Raw genomic sequence first — 11,852 nt, 5'->3', positions numbered from 1 at the left:
AGAAGTAAAATAAAGCAAATCAATCAATCAATTATGCATTTCAGTAAGGGGGGGGGGGCACATGTCAAGTTGTCTGGCACCCTCTGGCTGAGTAGATATCGTAGCATGATGTTACTGGAAACCAGATTCTCTTCGTAAACATATTTTTTTAATAAGCTACATTATCTGTTGAATTTCTGGGATTATATAAAATTTCAGGAGCAGAGAGAGAGAGGGAGAACATTGTGGAGCACCACTGATTTGGACCCATCCGTGTAAAACACATTAAAATTGGCATACTGTGATCGAAGTTGTAAAAACCGCTGCAGATATACGACCATTTGTGTTTCTGCCTTTTGGAGAGCAGGCAGATACAAATCTTTTATAAGTGCAGGATATTCCCACGTGGGAGGGGTGGAGAAATGCCAGGCAGATCACTGTCAACACGAAGTATAGACAGGATCTCATCTGCACAGACACTGAATGGTCTAGTGGCACGAAGGAGAAATTTCCTGTCAGTAACCACTCTGACATTGTATTAACATATATGTTACACCTTTTTTTGCAATATTTTAGTAGTTATCACAATACTTTCTTCAGGCTATTTGCATCAAATTCAAATATAAATACAAACTATATTCATTTATTTTTTAGAAAGTCCTAACTAACCAAATTATTTGCAACATGAACACTTTACCCACTTTTTGACAGCAAAATCTGTTTTCAATAGAAAATGAGAAAGAAGTACTGACAAATATAAGGTAACATTGCAATCATGGTTACAAGCACAATGTTGTACATTTTCCTTGCAAGAAATACTGTTTATACAGCCTGATGAGATATTCATACACTACAAGAGTGATAACAGTTTGTGGTGCTTGGTAATTGTAGTAAGGCGTAAACCCTTTCCACAAAGCCAGGAAGCCCTCATTTCTCACAACTCTAACAATCACATCAATAGCACCTTTGTACTCGGGTTTCCCATCAATGTAATGCATACTTTGTACACGTGTTTTAGCCATATCAGCAGGCAATGATGCAACTGTTGTTAAAAATCCTGAGATCAGACTTGAACAGAAATAGCACATCAGATTTTCTCTAAAATATCCTGTTTCTATGAGAAATTGCTTTGCTTGTGAATATGATGACAACTGTACTGAATTTGTTATCATAGCCCTACCCATTGTTGGTAAAATACCTCTCCATAAAGTTGGAACTCCTTCCTCTTTTATTATTCTAATCAATGCATTAAAAACATTTGTATATCCTCTCCGTTGTCCTGGAGGTAATCGACCATCTGATGCCATACGAATCAAACAAACATCTGCTGGATTCCCAACAACAGCAGCTGTGACACCTGATGATAAACCACAAAACACTTTCAAATAAAAAGCTGGTGGTTCACCATCTATAGAAAAATGGTCAAATAACAAGGAGTATACACCTAATTTTGTGGTAGTATATGTGGACTGTCGAAAAAGAGAAGCTGACATGCCCTTGTACAAACCTGTTACACCATCCGATTCGACAATGATTTGGGCTGCATGGAAAGTGTTTTTAAATTCTTTTTCTTTGCTTCCCACTGAACTCAACTGCATCCTGTTTTTCAGAACATCTACTGGATGGACAACAAGTATAGAAGCCATACCTGCCACGCCACCACACAAAAACTGTATTACCTTGGGCAATTGTTTTAATTCGCCCCCTGATTGTACCATTTTGTCTCACTTCTGTATGAATATGCGAGTTAGGCAACCTCACCACTACATTCTATTATGTTCTAATCCGTTGTCATGTCTTTTACATAGAAGAAACACCTTTGTTATTGTAAGTAAAGGCATAGCTAAACTCGGCAACGTTTGTACAACAATTAGATGGATGCAATTGTTTGTCGTTTCTACGATGTACTTGACAATTGTCATTTATTATTTCTTGGATGAAATTCGAATTATGAAAAAAAGTAAAAACTACGTACATCTTACAAATAAAAAATGTCCAATCAACTGAAGAAAGTAAATTGATTTTCTAGTAATTTAGATGGAAACATGCACTTCGACATTTTACCACTGTTTTGTCTCGGAAAGGAAGAAATAATACATTTATTTGCAAAAAAAAAACCCTTAATAAAAAATAATTATATTTTCAGATTCTTGTAGGACAAAATAAAATATTTATATATTTTTAATTATTCATGTAACGTGTGGAACTAAAACACTACATTTACATTAATAAGCAACATGCATTAAGGAAACTTCTCAGTCACAACCATGTACTCATTAAATGATTTAAATGTTTCTTAACGCCCATGAGACTTCAGCGACATTATGCTTGCTTACGCACGCAGCCATGTTGAATGTTGTCATGGGACCAGACAAATACAGGTGATAATACTGGATATTAGAAATTATGCCTTGAGAAATTAATCATCGACATTGATTTCTGTATTTCTTCTATTAATACTATAGCACAGTTAGTTATTAGAACTACTCTTAGAAGTAAATTTGTTATTTAGAATTGCCTTGAACTTTAGTGGAAGGACCCGGATATCCTTCCGTCACACGTTGCTCAATACCACAGACCGCTTGTAACGCCTGGAAAGGAGTTTTGTGCTGAGAGATAGAGGTTTGCATGTAAGTTTTCTACATAATATAAAGCTACTAATAGGTTTTCTTTACTGAAATTAAAATTATGTACTCATGTACGTGAGTGCAGTGGTGTTACTTACAATATTGGCTTATTTTTTTATACTTGTGGTTACTTTCTACGTACATTTATAAACCAGTCGTGAAAGAAAGGCGGCCTAGGTCACAAGTGTGGCGTATACATCATTTACAATATTGCTAAGGTGCAGTTTTCCACATGTCACTATGAATTATTTTTGGGGTGTGCCTAACATATTTACAGCTGAGTACATAAAAATCATTTGAATTTTTAAATAGTTCTACTTCTCGAAACTTGATAGACAGGTGAAAGTTATACAAATTTAATTGGAACATGGCCATTGACCTTCAATATTAAAATCGTTGAATGTATCATTGCTAAACCTTGTATAGACTCCAGAAAAAATGCACTCTAAGTAATGATCACGACTTTTGTTCCAAATGTGGCGTTAGATTAAGCAGCGAACTTTTTTTTGTAGTGTTTCAAATGTAGTAAGTGCGTTCAATATTTAGTACAGTATTTCTCGATGATGGACTTTTCTCTTCGCAAATAACCTATGCATCTCTCTCCGCTTACTGCATAGGGTGACCAGACGTCCGCTTTTATCCTTTTTAGGTGTCTGTCCGGCGTCCTGGCGGATTTTTTAGATATCGGTAAATGTCCTTTTTTGGAAAGAGTATAGTAGCATCGACCTTAGCGAATGTGCGGTGCGGCATAGTGAATGCTTCCACACATGACGATCATCATTTAAGTCATATCACTCGTTAAGTATTCGAGAAATGCTAACCTAGCATCTTGGAACTGAACATTATCACTGCCGACTAGGTTATTATTAGAGCTAGGATTTGTATGTAGCTAATTACATATTCTATTCCTTTCTATAGTCGTTTTCACATTCAGAAGACACAATGGCGCATATGGAAAAACGGCACAGTGTTGCCAATACAGCGCTAGCTCATGTCACCTGGAAATGAGATTCCTTCACAATGAAGGTGTTACATATTTTGTATATATAATGATAATTATATGTAATTATTAATATTAATATTATACTGTGAACGTTACAGTTCATTAGCATGTCATTTTCCCATTAGATTCCTAAATTGTCTAATTTTCCGTAAATATGAATGTCGCCACAATATAATATCGTTTCTTTCAATTATTAGTGCTTTATTTCCTCGCTTTTCGAATTCGAACCCTATTTCTTTTACCAAACGGTAAAACGTTGAATAAGTGAAATTGGGCAAATCATTGTCATCGTTAACTTCCTTCATTACGGCCCTAATTGTAGGGGGAGCATTTTGAAACAGAAATGTGTGAAATTTCCGCCGTATAGCACTACGTACGAAGTCATTATACTTCACTTCCCTGCTGGTTTTATATTGAAGCCTACCTTGTCTTTTTCGCGGTGTAGTGACTGGTCCTTTGCCATTTTCCTTTTTAATCTAAAGAAGGTGCTTTTACTGTCACCAGTCGCTTTGCAAAGTTCACTAACAATAAACGATTGGCTACGTCCGGGGTTCTTTTCCTTCAAGTAGGCGAACACACGTAAAACTGCTGTTCTCTTGCCACTTTTAATTATCTTACCCTTTTCCCTACGTTCCATTGCGATCACTACACGCGCGAGTGTATTGCACGAAATAAAGACACGTTGTCTATAACAATGACACTTCGGAAATCACTTAGAAAAGTAAAAATCACCGAGCGCTCACACAACTGAAAACACTTTAGAGAGAGGAAAAAAGTCGAAACAGACCAAAGCAGATCTCTCACTCAAGTAAGGGGAACCTGGCACATGGGTTAGATTCAAGTTGCAACCCAAACAAACAAATGAGTTATGGCCCACGTGAACTGACATCAGTGACTCAAGCAAGGCATGTTTCTATCTTGAAGCCCCATATTTTGTCACGTGTTGGAAAGTCTTTCAAGGGTTAATATGGTGTCTATGAATTTATGTGTGCATTGGAAACTGAAAGGTGATCTTCATTTCAGTATTAATGTCGACAGTATTGTAAACAAAAACGTGTATTTGTGACAGCACTAATGTTTCTCAAAACAGCATCATTGGAAATAATTGTCAATTATTAAATTTAAGTAATTGCAATTATATTATAACAAACTGCATGAAGTTAATATTTTTACTGAATGGAAATAAAATAACTCAAACTTGGTGGTGATTAGCCGGAATGCTGCGGTGAGTCAGCTCAAGATGGCCAGACAAAGTCTCCTTACTTTGCATGCGGTTCGGGTTAAACAGAAACTCCAAATGCATGGAAGTAATGTTTCTGGGAACCTTTGCGTGGTTATAAAAAATAATTTCATTATTTTCTCCACAACTTTGTCGCTGGAAGTTTTTACTTGGAATTACAGAACAAAAAATGGCCAGCGACGACATTTTCTACTGCACAAATATAAAAAATCTCCACATACTTTATTTGAATATTTTTTAATGCGAATATACTTTAAAGTATTGATAAATTCTGAGCACCACCATCACCTATGACAATTGAAAAACAGTGTCAATTTTTTTCATAATGAATGCTTCAATTTTACGGCATGTTTCAACGTTAGGAATGAAAACAATGTAAAAATTTTGTTTTCACAGAAAATTTGAGTTTTTAATTTATCTAAAAATATGTAAGCAAGTTACCAGTTTTTTGTGTTCACCATCGTATTCTCTACAAAATTTCCTGCAAAACTGCAGGTACAGATTTTACGTAAGCTAAATTTGTAAATCGAGAAATTTCACAACAGGGCGCTCGTATTTTTCCATAAGAAAAGCATTGTCCATAAGAGCCCATTGTGTCTTCTGAATGTGAAAACGACTTTAGATGCATACCTTGATCACGAAAATGTCAACGAATTATGTAACTGACATCGTTTTGCATAAGTTTTGTTACATATTTTGGTAACAGTTTGTTATATCAGAGACACATTTCTTAGTTTTTGCAGAAGAAACTACTTACAGAAATGAGTTTCTCTAAGGTTTCCAACGTTCGTCGAGGTATTTTCTTTCATCGTGGAATCTATTTGACCGGGAAATCATGTATTTTTCAAGAGAAATATCTCACCTACGCCCAAGTGTCGTTGCTTTCACTACATGAACCGGATGCTGCATATGTTTGATGACGTAACCCCCTGTCAGTGGTTCCAACTTTTTTTAAAAAAAAAACTATGCTTGCCTAATCTAACCTTATCGGAAATGGTTTCTGAGGCTATCCGTGAAGAGTTCGTGAGGCTATCCGTCAGCTACCTGTGCATAATGTACAATTTGCACACGTGACTAACACAATAGTAGGTATTTTTCTGTGAAGAAGGTTGGAAACACTGCATGCCTACAACGCTAGTCAACCTCTGCCTGCCATACTGTGTGTTACTGAAGCAAAAAAAGGAATAACAAAAACTATGTGAAAAATTGTGTTTTCGTGTAAAAGGCATAATGGCACCTTGAACTATGTTCCGCAATACACAATTGGTAAGTACGAACCATGCAAAACACAAAATATACGATTTTAATATGTGTCTGATATAACGAACTGTTACCCATATTTTTACATATTTGCAGGAAATTACATATTTTACATATTTGCTAATTTACTTTACATAAAACAACATATTTGGGCAATTTTTTCCTATCTTGATCCCTTATACTATATTTTCGATCTCTGAAACATGAAGAAAATTTGTATGTGATATCATATTTTCTAATCAATGAGATGCATATTGCTTACGGTCACCTAAATTTGACTGCCAAGTCGAAAGACTGGCTGAGGAAAAAGAATAAACTGGAACTGTTATTTATCGGAAGATGGTGGTGTTTCTCTCCCCTCCCTTTCTGGTTACATATTTTCGTTGCGCTTTTAGGTTAGGCAAAGCACCTAGAAACTTTGCATCGGTGGACAAGAAAGCTACTTTCCTGTACATAGCAAGTTACACAATATATTCCCTTGTACAAAGAAGTACAAAAGTAGCTATGTATTTTCATTTGATTGTTTTTTCTGTAGGTGCTTTATTTTACAATTTGTTTTGAAAGTTACGAAGATCTCTCGTACATATGTACATATTCTGCAATAATTTGCAATGTGAAAAGTAATTTATAGTTGACAAAATTGGTTTCTTAAATATATGCACGTTGCTGTGCTTTTTTGAGTTTATAAATTTGATGCAAATTTTAATTTGAACAACTTATGTCTTTAAAATTACGTCGAATGTATTCAAATAAAATAAATATCTAGCAGAAGGTACTTGTCTCTTCTCGGCTGAACACCTCTCACTCGTTTATTTCATTACTTTTTACATTCATACTTAACTATTGTGCATTGCGAAACATTCTTCAAGGTGTAATTTCGCTTTCCTCACGAAAATAATTTCAATATGTGACATTTACATTGTATATTGTTCTTCCTTTTTTTTGCTTCCGTAACACACAATATGGCGAGTAGAGCTTGAGTAGGGTTGTGGATCATGTGGGTATGCAGTGTTTCCAACCTTCATAACCGAAAAATACCTGAATAGCCCCACAAACCATTCACGGATAGACCCACGTACCATTTCCAGCAAGGTTCAGTTAGGTTAGGCAAGCAAAGTTAAAATTTTGTTAGTAAAGCAATGTGATACAGCTTTAAAGAAAAAAATTCACCTTCACTTCTTTTTAAACAACGGTGTGGTTGGAAACACTTACAGGAGGTTACGTCATCAAACGTGCGCAACATCCACTTCACGTAGAGAAGCAAAGAAAAGCAACGGCTATTGTGCGTCGGAGATATATTTTTCGTGAAAAACACATGAATTCCCAGTCAAACAGATTCATTGAGGAATGAAAATACCTCCACGAACTTTCAATATGCTACAGAAACTCATTTCGGTAAGTACTTTCTTCTGTAAAAATGAAGAAATCTGTTATTCTGAGATGCAGTTGTTACCTAGCAGGATTCTTGAAATTGCTTGTTACTCAATTATTATTATTACATATTCTATGATACTACATATTTAGCTACACATGAGCAAATGAAGAATATAGAGAATGTCTCCAATTTCGTTAATTTTTGGTGTACTAACTAAATTTGGCCTTCTAATCACGAATATCTTGTTAAAATGAGGGGGTCACGTGTGGAAATAGGGGGAAAAGCCAATGTAAGTGGCTTTTTTTTACACCTGGCTTTTTTTTACAACTGTATCTCATTGTTTTAGGAACAAAATTTTAATTAATCTTGCCTAACCTAACCTTACCGGAAATGGTTTGTGGGGCTATCCGTCAATGGTTTTTGGGCTACCCGTGCATGGTTCGTGGGGCTACCCATTAGAAGGCCAAAAGTAGTTAATATACCAAATATTAACGAAATTTGAGATCCTTTCTTACCCTAATCTTACCAAAAATGTTTCGTGCGGATATCAGTTGAATGTTTTGCCAATGAGCACATATTGTTAACAAAATATAAGTTTTGTAGCACTAGCTTCATTAAAATTTCAATCTCCGGGAAACTTCTAAAATTTCTTTATTTTGTTGTTTTTCACATTCGTGCTTACATATTCTGCATTGCTAAGGATTCTTGAAGATGGGATTTCGCTTTTTTCATGAAATCAATTTCAATTTTTCACATATCGAGTAATTATTGTTTGTTCGTTTTTTGCTTGCGTTACACACAGTATGGTGGGCAAATCTTGACTAGCGTTGTCTATCATCAGTAGATAGGCAGTGTTTCCAACCTTCTTCACTGAAAAATACCTAGTTTGGTGTTACTGATTTCATATTTTTTTGAAAACCCCACGAACCATGCACGGGTAGCCCCACGCACCATTTACGGATAGCACCACAAACATCATCAAACACACACAACATTTGGTTCATGTAGTGGAAGGACATAGAGGCAATAGCTTTTGTGCATTGGAGAGACATTACTCTTGAAAAATACATGATTTACCGGCCAAATAAAATAAACTATGGGAAAAAACACTTCCACGACCTTTCAAAAGTCTACAGAAACTCAGTTCGGTAAGTACTTTCTCCTGTAAAATTGAAGAAATACGTTTCCCGGAGACCAAAATTTTACCATCATTAGTATGGCTCAGTCGGTAACGCGTCTGACTACCATGCTCAAGGTCCCGGGTTCGATCCCCGGCCGGTTCAAATCCGGGAACTTTTCTAACGGTGGAAGCGGCCCCGGCGCCCACCCAGCGTCGAATAACATGGGTACCTGGGGCAAACCCTGGGGGGTAAAGGCAGTCAGGGGCGTGATGCTGATCACATCACCCCCACTCACGACTGGATCAAGAAAGTGTGGGGCGTTACCCCCACACCCCCTATACGCCTTCATGGCGTGGTGCTATGCACAGGGGAACACTTTACCTTTTACCTTTTTAGTATTATTCTAAGTTGTTACTTTGCTCGCTGAGCACGTCCCAGACTGCTGGTACGCATGTAGTCTGTGCAGTTCCTTTTTGGTTATACCCTGGCTCAGTTATCCCTGAACCAAGGTCGCACATAGTCTCTGAGTGGCCACAGCGAAGCCGTACACACTGGTCTAAGGCTGATGACTGCAGTCGCTTTCCCCACCTCCACGCAATCATGTTCATTGTGTTCATTGGTGGAGTCACCTTGCACTTGCGCATAGACTTCTTTTCGTTCACTTGCTCCAGAGTTAGTTGGGACAGAGTATAATTGATTGATTTTGTTTATTTTACTTCTTTCCTGCCACTTTTTGCTAATCGTGAGGATGAGCGGTGATGATTTTAATAAACAGACACAAAGAACACCCATGCCCAAGCCGGGATTCAAACCTGGAACCCCTAGCATTGAAGCAGTCTGTTATAACCACTCTGATGCAGAGGTCTCCCAGTTCCTTTTTGAGTCGTGCGTACGCAATACAGAAACATGTAGTGAGGATTTTGATTATTATATAATATTTACTTTCACTGGGAGAAAGTGTAAATTAAAAAATTATCTTGCAAGAAAATATCCAGCTATGAGGTAAAGTGTGAGATACACTCAGGCTAGTCTATGGCTGTCACTTTTCCCTGGTGTTGAAAGAACACTAGAAATGTTTTTGGCATTAAAATCGTATTTCTTGTCCCAATCTAAACTACCTAAAATCTAATTCGTATTTTTTTAAAAAAATGGAAATAAACAAAGCTTACTTGTTACAATTGCATTCATTTGTGAGGATTTTCCCTTCTAATATCCAAGAATTGCGAAAGTAGCAAAATTTATTTGCTTAAAGGTAAGAATAAATTATTGAAAAAGTTATCAGAGAAGTATCGGTGAGCAAAGTGTTAGTAAGAATTTTTGTTGTATTGATTACATTATGAGTAATGGCAAATGTATTGACATTTTTTGCAGGGTCCTCCTTTTTCACTATGCTTTGTCCTCTTTTTTTAATGTGTGTGTTCTCGCTTGAATTTTTGCTTGCAACGCCATCAACCAAGTATTTAGTTTGTGGGCATATAGTATCCTCATACAATGTATGTGGTGTTTACAGCCAAGATGCTGCTATGCATCATTACAAATTGTCACTTCGGGAGGACTGCTTTAAACTTTCAACTATATTTCGTCTACAAAAAGTGTTGTACACAGGCTAATTTTCATTTCTGTAGAGTTTAAGCCGCAAGCAATAGAGGGGGAAAACAAGTTTTGAATTTGAAATATAAGTTCTGATTGTCTTAAGTTAGAAGGACGTGACAGTTCTTTTTTCTAAGCAATGTAACCACAGTATGGAAGGGCATGTTTGACCTGTATTTAATTTTAACCCTTTTTCAATGTTTCCATTTATATTTATTGTTGTTTTAAAGTTAAATGATAGTACAATTACAAACATGAGTGAACTTAGCAAATAAAGTAAAAGATTATTAAAAGGATCAGTTCCATATTTTTTCCAGTTTGCAGTTTTCTAAATGGTAATGCAGCAGCAACAGATCATTCTGTAATGTAAGAAGACTAAGTTCTTGCTCATTTCACTGCCAATACATAACTTATTATTTTAGTACAGTCTACCAATGTTTCCTAAACACTTCATATATTTGTGCAGGCATAGATTGGCTACCTATTTGACAATAAAATATTTTAAAATAAGTTGTGCTTTATACACCATCTTAATTTCTTAGAGAGGTCCATATCCAATAAAACCTGACTTTTTTTATTGATTATTAAAACTTTGATATCAGCAAGATGGATTGATATAAATCAGGTGATTTTTTTAAAAGAAATCATTGATTTAAATCACTTTAAAAAAATTTAAAGAATAATGTACATAAGGATTTGTAGATATCAGGATCACTTTTGGTGAAAGCAAATTAAGGTACTTGTTTACTATCCTTCGGACACATTTATTTATTTTTACAGAAGAAACTACTTACCGTAATAAGTTCCTGTAGCATTGTCGAACATCGGGAAGGTGTTTTGTGTGATGTGGGAATGTTTCATAGCTGAAATTCATGTTGTTTATTGAAAATTAATTCTCCGGCGGACCATTGGCACGTGGATAGGTTAGTTCTGTTAGGTTAGGAAACGTAGTTAAAATTTGGTGTCGTGTTAGTATCAGGATCTAGAAATTGGAAATAATTGCGAACCATTGGCACGTGGTTACGTTAGTTCGTCTCAGGCAAGCGAAAAGGTCTATCAGAAAGACGTACTGGTAATGTGAAAAATTGCAATTAATTTCATCAAAACAACGTTGATACACCTTTAGGAATGTTCCGCAAAGCAGATACGTAAGTACGAATATCAAAAATTGACGAAACGAAAAAATTAGAGTTGTCCGAAGGATAGTAAATTTTTACAGAATAATATACAAAATAGTAAATAGTGTCATTATCATTAAACTTTAAATAAACATGGCAGCTGATATTTTGCAAACTATCATCAAAAAATTTTCAAAATTCAGGTGCAAAGTCTATAAAAAATATTTTAAGTTACAATTATATGATACATCCAGAATGTTTTATTTTCACTAGAAGAAAAGGTACTAAAATTTTTATAGTTTCATTAACACACTCAACAAACATTTCCGTAGTAGGTTCATATATATATATATATACAGTATCAAACAGAAAAATGTATATTTACATATAATTTTTATTTGCTTTAATCGAACTGTTCAAATATTTCACAGGGCTGTTTACCAGAAATAAACCTTTCTATAAAAGACATACGTATGTCTATATGTATGCTGCCAATTAAACATACAAAGGGGTCCCGGGTTCGATACCCGGTGGAGGCA

At 35.7% G+C, this 11,852-nt stretch overlaps 1 protein-coding gene and 1 pseudogene across 2 annotated transcripts in view; one reads left to right on the top strand and one right to left on the bottom strand.

Annotated features, from left to right (window-relative positions):
* Positions 1 to 622: 622 nt before the first annotated feature.
* On the bottom strand, positions 623 to 1,821 carry LOC145989848 (mitochondrial 2-oxoglutarate/malate carrier protein pseudogene; annotated as a pseudogene).
* Positions 1,822 to 2,500: 679 nt separating this feature from the next.
* Positions 2,501 to 11,852, top strand: part of kra (basic leucine zipper and W2 domain-containing protein kra) — a 49,648-nt gene continuing 40,296 nt past the window's right edge. The window contains exon 1 of one of the 2 annotated variants that reach the window (XM_083141634.1): positions 2,501 to 2,609. The gene's annotated coding sequence lies outside the window, so the exon portion shown is untranslated. Of the gene's footprint in view, positions 2,610 to 2,801; positions 2,825 to 11,852 lie in introns of those variants that run through there. The other variant, XM_083141639.1, reaches the window with a different exon arrangement.

This window comes from Lepisma saccharinum, chromosome 1 (genome assembly GCF_977018435.1).
Source record: "Lepisma saccharinum chromosome 1, izLepSacc3.1, whole genome shotgun sequence".
NCBI lineage: Eukaryota > Metazoa > Arthropoda > Insecta > Zygentoma > Lepismatidae > Lepisma > Lepisma saccharinum.
Note: the sequence above shows the minus strand (reverse complement) of the source record. Positions and strands in the feature narration are given on the sequence as shown.